We start from the raw sequence: 7,928 nt of genomic DNA, 5'->3' as shown, positions 1-7,928 counted from the left end.
GGGGCATTTGCTACACAACAGCAGTTATTATATTTTCTGCTGTCTATGAGGTCACAGTTCAGGTTTGCTTAGCATGACCTCACTTGTGAAGCAAGTCATACCAGTGTGAACCATTCCTATAAAGGAACCCCCGCTGATGATGCCTTGACTCCTTGCAATTTCTGCTTGTTTACTGCCACCGCCTCCACGACCTCTTCATCTTCATTAACATTAGGATGACGCGCAACCTTTGCACATACACTCCATTACTTTTCCACTTTGTATCGTCCTCTCCTCATTGTATGCACTGGAGCAGAAAAAACATGGAAGCATTGATTTTTCTGAAGCTTTCGTCTGATGTAAAATGGTTTAGCGAGCTCCACGCCTCCTTCCTCAGTATGAACCTTGCACGTAAGCCTGATCTGAGCTGGGCAGGGCTAAATAACGTAGACTTACTGATGGATTTGGATGAGACCTTATCCGCCCTCCTGTCTCCATAGCAGCAGCAATAATGGCCAGAGCCAGTTAAAGTGCACAGCATGTAGACGGCCATTCATATAAGGAGAAATCACAGGCAGCGCCTTTCTGTGTAAATTAACATCCACCCCCCCCATTACCGAGCCAAGCTGTGCCTTTTCTGTAATCACCACATCATGATTGGTCAGACTTTCCTACAGCAAGGGGTGACGTTAAAATACCAAAAGGTTGTTATTACAGTAATCATAATGTTCAGAAGTGGGTGGGGAATTAAGAAACAGAAAAACTGTCAAAGCCCCCCATTCAAGTTTGCCGAAAATGATTCAAGTACAACATAAAGGTATTAGCATATAGGTATAGCATGAATCAAGGCCATAGACCAGAAAGAAAAAAATAATAAGTAAAGTTCAGATGAATTCTCTGTATAATCTTATTTTTGGAGGTTTAGTTGAAGAGGCTGTACAATAATAGCTCTGAATGTTTAAGCTGTTATAGGAATTTATCCTTTTAGCTGCTCAACACACACTCCAGCATCAACCAAAGGTGGGTGTATGGTGATTTTCCAGTTTAAACACCAGGGAAGAGGGGGGACAGCCTCAGAAATAGGCTGTATTCTTTAGCAGTTTAACATTCTGGGCATGCAGCAGCAAAGAGATGAGAGGGGATCAAAAGATTTGGTTTGGGTTGCAGAAAGAAATGGCTTTACTTTGTGCATGCACATGTGTGTCTGTGGATGTGTATGTGTGCGTGCATCCATAAATATAAAGTAATATAAATGTTGAGGTTGTGCTATAATAATTAGAAACAGGATGGCTCAGTGGGTTTGATAATAATTTCAAATCAATTTAGCGTGTGTATAAATGAAGCTCAGTGCGACAGACAATAAGTCCTGCAACCCTCATTAGACTTTGCTTTTGCGAGTATGCTTCTACAGTACAGTTATTACTGCATTTAACCACGACATAGATCACACGATAGAAGCTTATTAAATTCAAAGTTCTCCAAGATTAAGGAAATTAATTTCAAGCATGAAGCGTACTCCTCAGAAGCATTTAGATATAGGAAATGCTAGATTAATTACCTGAGGACAGGAATGTTTTTTAAATTTACCTTTAATGTTGGCCAGAACATAGTTTAGGTTGTGTAATTTAAATGAAAATCCTTCAGTTGTTTTTCCTTGAAATATAGTCTTCCAAAACAAGTAAAAGAGTTGGAGATTTGTCTTTGCTGAAAGTTAGAAGGCGGCTCAGCAGTCGTAGCCTCTGTAGGTATGGGTGAGTGGTTCATACATTGTTCACTGAAATCAATAACAGCCCATTTAGTTTTGTCGACACTGAAGGAGAAATTATGAGCACCGCAGAATTTCACCAGGACACCATATATACGCAGCTCAGGACACCTATCTGCTCTATCATCAGCTAAATTGAGCATTAAATTCCTGATTTGTCGATTTTGCGATCATTAACAAACAAGCTGCAGACTGGAGGAGTGAGGCAACTCACTGGATGAAGCACCGCTGCAGTGGTTTAATGGAAAATATAGAATCAGTGGCAGTTTTCCCTGAATGGCAGCATGTGTTATTAAAGCAAGGCTGACAAAAGCCTCCTTCTCATTAATTCGTTTAAGTGCAACGAGGAAAAATGGATCCTTGGCTGACCCGTCCTTTTAATTTTCCAGCCAACAAGTGTTTGTTATCTAAATGGCAATGTCTTCATGTGAATAAGCTAACAGCCCTGCGCAGTGCTGCTGCCTTTGTGAAATTATCTGATTCATTATCCAAGTCTAATAACAGAAAATTTGAGGGGCTTTCAGCCGCAGAGAGATCTGTCAGAAACGGACAAATGCACACCGGCATTCAGCTCCTGACAGGCTGGTGAAACGTGCGGAGGATCCATCTCTCACTCAGATGTGTTTTCTCTTTGAAACACATCTAGAGCTTTTCGTCTGCCATTCATTTTTAGGTATTTGGGCTTCCCTCACACCATCACTCAGCCCTGAACGTTTGAATCAAAGCTAAGGAGCTGAAAGCTTCTTGTGCATTTCCAGGTCGGCACTGAACATTTCTCTCCATTAGACGTGTCAGCCCTACCGCCTCTGATCACAAACAAACACATAAACATAGATACCACACACACTCTCACAGATGCATGCTACAGATGAACAGGGCTCGAGGTTGCAGACAGGTCGTGCCAGGTAACCTTGATCTGTGACATGGCAGCGAGGATGGCATCATGTCAAAACAGCTCATTAAATGCTATTAGCCTGTCATTTCATCTAAGTGGATCCTTTCCTCTGCATAGAAAACAGCTTTGGGGTCAGAGCTACACGCACAGAGAGAAAAAAAAAGAAGACAGCCAAATGAAGCAGGGCATCTCGCCCTAATGGTGCTTGTAGGACTGACGTGGGGGGATAATGTGTTGTCAACGATCAGAGAACAGGATTTGAATCTAATTACACAGGGAGATGAGCAGCGGATGTGAGATGGTCCGTTTGAGCTCCACAGCATATGCATTTCCAAAAAAATCCCAGATCACTAAATTAGAACATTCAATGAACTATGTAATGCAAAACAGATACTCGTGTTATGCAATTTAATGACATATTTAAGCTGTAAAGTTAAATCCAGGCTTGAGTGGATGTTAAAGTTTGAAGAGCACACAAATAGATCACATCCATATTTGATGTGTGTGCTCTCTTGCATGTATTGAGTGGGACAATATGCATGTGCATTTTACTAGCAAAGTGAGGACATTTATGGGAAGTAAGGTGCCCCTCACCCCCTTGGATGGCTGTTTAAAGGGGATAAGACTTTGAGGTCTCAAGGTTTGTGGGCTAAGGTTTTGGTAAGGCTCGGGGGGGTGGTTGGGGTGCATAATGTCAATGAGTTCTCACAAAAAAAAGAAGCACCAATGTGTACATCAGAAAATGTCTGGTCATTGTGCCTTTGGTTTCTATAAAATCAGCACTGCAGCAGACGGTGGGACGGTGGACGACAACCACTCTTTGAAGCCGCTCAAGAATCGTTGTATCACGTAACAGACAGGAGAAAACTGTTACTTTGAAACAAATGTAAAGATTTTGCGACTGTGCTCTTCAAAGGGAAAGTTAATCTATAGACAGTCGGTGAGCAAACTGGATTAAAAATGTGCTGCTTTGTTTTCATTCCTTCCGTACAAAATCATATTCTTTTTTGTCGTATTTTCTTCTACTTTTTGTGTTTAGAAACTGAATGAATGCAGAAGACGTCTGTTGTTAGCATATATGCTTCATACATGCAGGTATAGCCTTGTACGCTGCACGTTGTGTTTCTAGTTTTCTTCTAAAATCCCAAATGACTCAACCTTTATCATTCTCAGATGAAAAGTGAACCTAAATTGTCACAAGCTGAAGTGCCGGATCCTGTGTAAGAGAAAAATACTGCAAAGCCTTTATACTGATGTCCACTCTGATGGTACAATTTGTCTATTTCCAGTGACACGCAGGATGAAAAGGCACCATTCAGCTGAAAACCTGTTGTCTGGGGCCTCTCTGCAGACAGCCAAATCAATATGATCCCACATAGTCAGATCCCTGCCCAAACACAGACTAAATAGATGATTAATATGACTCCGGGTTTGGATAAAGGTCAATTTGGTCAAAGTATGCATCAGTTTGAAGCAATTACCACCAGTGATCTGAACCAACCTGCGGATCTGTGGTTGCTATGGAGACCCCCCCCGAAGTAGGAAATGATACATACCCTCCATGGCAGTATTTTAAAGGCATTCATTACTCTTCTGGGGGATTTCAAAAATAGTAAACAATTGCAGGATGTCACAGTAGCAATAAACTTTCAGAAAACACACTTCTGCAAGCTCCTTGCCTTAATAATTATCTGCTCAGTGATCAGGGCAACAGAATGCTGCCTCATTTGTTTTGGGGTTTTGGGCCATACAAGACAAACCCATTTGCTTCAACATTGGAACATGTTTTTAGTTTGAGCAGTGATGGTAAGGTTGCTAAAAAGCCCGTTGGTGGATTTCTTTCTTCACCAACACTGTAGTTCATGTCAAACATGATAACCACAGATCTTTTTTGGCGGGGAAGCATCTGCGCTGACAGCGGTGTCACAGTCTTAATTAAACTCCAAAGTTATCAGTAAAATCTTTACAACTTGATACTGAGTGACGCGTTGCCATGGATGTGAAGAGATAGGTGAAGTTATTTACATCTCTGGGGCAGAATTAATCTGTCCTGAAGCTCTAAGATCTCTAATCACACCTAATAATCCACCCAACTCCAGTAAAGATCAGGCTCTCCGACAGTTTGCAGACAGTCACTTTTTTAAATCTGTTGTCAAAATTCCAGAGAGATTCAAAGAAAAATATAGCAAATAAGCTCAAGTTATCTTTTATGTTGAGGGGGAAGCAAATTAAAATGCTGCTGAAAAAGTTTCGATCCACATACATTTGCAGAATACGAGGCTGCAACAACATGGCAGAGCTGAGAAGTAGTGAATCTTAAAACTTCACCTCCACTGTAGCAACACTGCTCTCGCTGCTTTCTGATGTTTATCTGTATTCAGTGGCTTAAAAGCCACAGTTGACTCTCCATGCTGCATGATTATCTGAGTACATTCACAGAAGACTTTTGTTGAAGAAACAGTTCTGCACAGCCCTGTTGAAAATGAAGCAACACACACTTATAGTTAACAACTGTCCAATGCCCAAGAAATGAATTACAGAAACTCTGAAACCAGGTAAAATAAGAAAAGAAAAAAAAACAGGGGGAACTCTTTGATTCTGCAATACAGAGTGGTTTATATGCATATTTCTTGGTTTAGTCATACCGGCCATACAACTGTGAGACCCTGAAGGCCAAAACCTCTTCTGAAAGGATTAAGTTCAAAGGCAGGAGACAAAATTACTCATAGACTAAGAGTCCTCAGCCGTGCAGGCCTTCTCACAGTAACGAGACTCCGCTGTGTCCCACAGGCGGTAAGCACGACACTCAAACTGTGTGATAGCTCTGCTCTGCAGTTCCCCTGTTCTAAACTTTCCCGTCTCTCATATATACGCTCATACACCTGTATGTGCATGTGAGGAGCTTTCAGATGAAGCAGGGAAGATTGCTAGAAGAAAGAGTTTTGCTATTCTACCTTTTTTTAAATGTGGTGAGGGAAATAATATTCCAAAGGCGCACCACAACAGCCTATAAAGAAGCCTGAGACGATATGAAATGTATTGTTTTGATGACCAGACCCAGGCCCTATCTCCCCCGTTTCTAGTGCTGCTCTGACAGCACGCACAAAGTTTTGTGACGAGACCTTTAATTTAATTTCTCTGCCACAGCAGCAATCAATTTGACAGGATTCAATACGCTGTTTTATCTTAAAAGCATGGCAACAAAAACAATTTGTACTGTAATCATTTTCTCTCCAAACAATGACAGAATAACACGGCCTTAATGGCACCAAGCACTGAAAGTGTAGCGACTGAAAAGCATCACATAAGACAAGGTGTTATTTCTTTACCAGCCCCTGAGTGGAACCAGTATGCTGCTCACAGCTGTTCTATTGCTGTCAAAGTGAGCATTTAACTGAACAAAAATACACAACACTGACAAGTGTACGGAGTCAATTTTTAAAAACATCCCAATATTAGGAACTCGATAGCTGCGGCTGTCTGAGGTCCTTAGTCAGTAGGTTTTCTGCAAGTTTCTGAAGTTAGCATTTCTGAAGTTAGCATTTCTGAAGTTAGTTAAAAACCTAACCTGAGCATATTTAATACTGACCTGTTATTTAATACTTAGTTGTAATGTATACTTACGACTGTATTTCAGACCTTATTTCTCCGCTGGTATGAACAAGCTTGTTCACCAACATAACTTTTTTTTTTTGCAAAGAATGTTGGTCAACCAACACAGCAAATCTCTGCAAAGAGGCTTTATGCTGCTTCATTTTCCCATTTGGTTGTGTAACGACGTCAGTAATGTGAGGCCATCAGCAGTGATGAGCAAACAATGCAACACTCGTTAGAGGGAAAAACAAAATGGAGAGAAAAGTCATCATCTGTAATTGTCTTAGTGTTTGCATATTATTGCTGCAACACATAAATACGAGAATCAGAGGCTGACAAAAGATGTTCATTAAACAACGATAATGATTTTCTTTTTTTTTATGCTTATTCGATTTGATTTCCTCCATAATGCTCCAAAATGGCACTGAAAAGCAGAAACAGGCAGGGTTTACCTCTTATCACCCCAAAGAGACCCAAACTATGTTATTTCTGTATAATTAGTTTCACACAATCAAAACACCAGCTAATTAATATTTTCATGTCTGTCTTGAGTAATGAAACGATGGAGTTTGTAGATTCATTTGCCTTCCTGCAGGATTCAGCCACCATTATTATAAATACTGAGCATAAGGACAGTTGGAACACATGTCTGGAGTCAGTAGGCTGTTAGTTATGCAGGTTCGTCCCAGTCTCACACGGATTCGTGCATGCTGGCAACACAGTACTGGACAACACAGCACTGTACCAGCCATCTCTTAGATCACATTTTAACAGGAATCATTTTTGCCCTTGAAAGTCTAGGCTAGATGAGGTTACCTTCCTTCTTTAGCTTAGGCTGCAAACTCTTGTCTTGAAATCTGCAAATTCCCAAGTTTTGCTGTTGAATTCCCATTAATGTTTGACTTTTCAATTTTTTTTGTGAATTTTATTTGAAAAATGTATTTAAGTAAGTCTGTTTTACATCCCTGGCTCTATTTTGTTAGCATCTAGCTTTAATTATCAATGTGAAAACATACTTCATTGTTCTTCTTTTGTTCTTTAGTTTTTATCTCATAAAGTAGATAAAGATGGTTATTTTCCCATAAAATTTAATTGCAGAAATTTGTTTCCAATGTGTGGCAAACATCACAAATACAACCGGAATTATAAGATCATATTGCAGGGCTGCATTGCGTTTTTTTCAGTAGAGCACAAATGGGGCAAACCTGTGTGACGCTAGCAAGCTATCCGATGTCATAGCTAAACGAATGACCACAGACTGCAGGTCTATCAACATAGCACAGGACCAGAGCCTGAAGGCATTATCCCGATCACATCGTGCAATCCATCACATACTGTACAAGCCGCCTTCGAGGGGAACTGTCATTACAAAAACTCATGAACTGTATCACACTGGAAATGCAATGTTAGCGAGGCAGGAGTCTAAATTATAACTTATAACAGAGCTGAGGAAGGCTTGCTGACGTCAGTATACATGAAATATACGTGCAGATGGTACCAAATTAATGATAAATCAAAGCATTTTCAAGTGATTAACTGGGAGATAAATGGATTTAACAATGAAATCAAATTAATCTTTTAAAAGGCTCTAACTGCTGTTGTTACATGTAATTATTCATCTATTATCTAATTTATTATTTACGTTACCCAACAAATATTTCTTCTGCTATAATGAAGTAAGCTGCTAGCTAGAGG

Source organism: Takifugu flavidus, chromosome 1 (assembly GCF_003711565.1).
Source record: "Takifugu flavidus isolate HTHZ2018 chromosome 1, ASM371156v2, whole genome shotgun sequence".
Taxonomy (NCBI): domain Eukaryota; kingdom Metazoa; phylum Chordata; class Actinopteri; order Tetraodontiformes; family Tetraodontidae; genus Takifugu; species Takifugu flavidus.
This window is presented reverse-complemented; position numbering follows the sequence as displayed.